The 593-nt window shown below is 38.3% G+C and overlaps 1 long non-coding RNA gene across 1 annotated transcript; it reads left to right on the top strand.

The window, feature by feature from the left end:
* The first annotated feature begins 6 nt into the window (after positions 1–6).
* On the top strand, positions 7–239 carry LOC108756316. Its single transcript, XR_001939830.1, has 2 exons — positions 7–97; positions 190–239. It is a non-coding gene; the product is annotated as an uncharacterized LOC108756316 (long non-coding RNA).
* Positions 240–593: the final 354 nt, after the last annotated feature.

Genomic DNA, 593 nt, shown 5'->3' with positions numbered 1-593 from the left:
TAGAGACAGAACTAAAACTAGAGATAGGTCCAGGGAACGAAGAGATATAGCGCCACATTACATCGAATCGCCAATACCTGTACCTATCTACTATGGTGTAAGTAAGATACACGTATATAATCTTGACTATCTTTTAATGAATGTTACTAAACTTTGTTGGACTTTCTTGTGAATATATATCTCTACTAGAGTTTTCCTCCGAGACCTATCGTAGTAAACCCTATGGTTCCATTAAGAGGACAAATTCCTCCTATGGGAAGAGGCCGACATCCTACTTTAATGGCACCAGTTAGACCATTTCTACCAAGATTTCCTCCAGATATGTACAGATTGGGACATCCATCTCCAAATCCAAGTAAGTAAATATATATATATATATTCATTATTCATTCGACGCAATATCCCAAGACGAAACAGGGCATACCTCATGAGGTATCCGTATGAATTTTTTTCCGGTGTTATGTGTTAGCCTAATGTTTCAGCCTAGTGAATGTATATGTATTTCCACTGATATATAGAACCTAATGCCGGATTCGAACGGCGCTAGTGATCAAAGATCTTTTAATCACCAGATGGAGCGATTTTCGGCTCCT

The sequence above is a fragment of the Trachymyrmex septentrionalis genome, unplaced genomic scaffold (genome assembly GCF_001594115.1).
Source record: "Trachymyrmex septentrionalis isolate Tsep2-gDNA-1 unplaced genomic scaffold, Tsep1.0 C3403964, whole genome shotgun sequence".
In the NCBI taxonomy this organism is placed as follows: domain Eukaryota; kingdom Metazoa; phylum Arthropoda; class Insecta; order Hymenoptera; family Formicidae; genus Trachymyrmex; species Trachymyrmex septentrionalis.
Note: the sequence above shows the minus strand (reverse complement) of the source record. Positions and strands in the feature narration are given on the sequence as shown.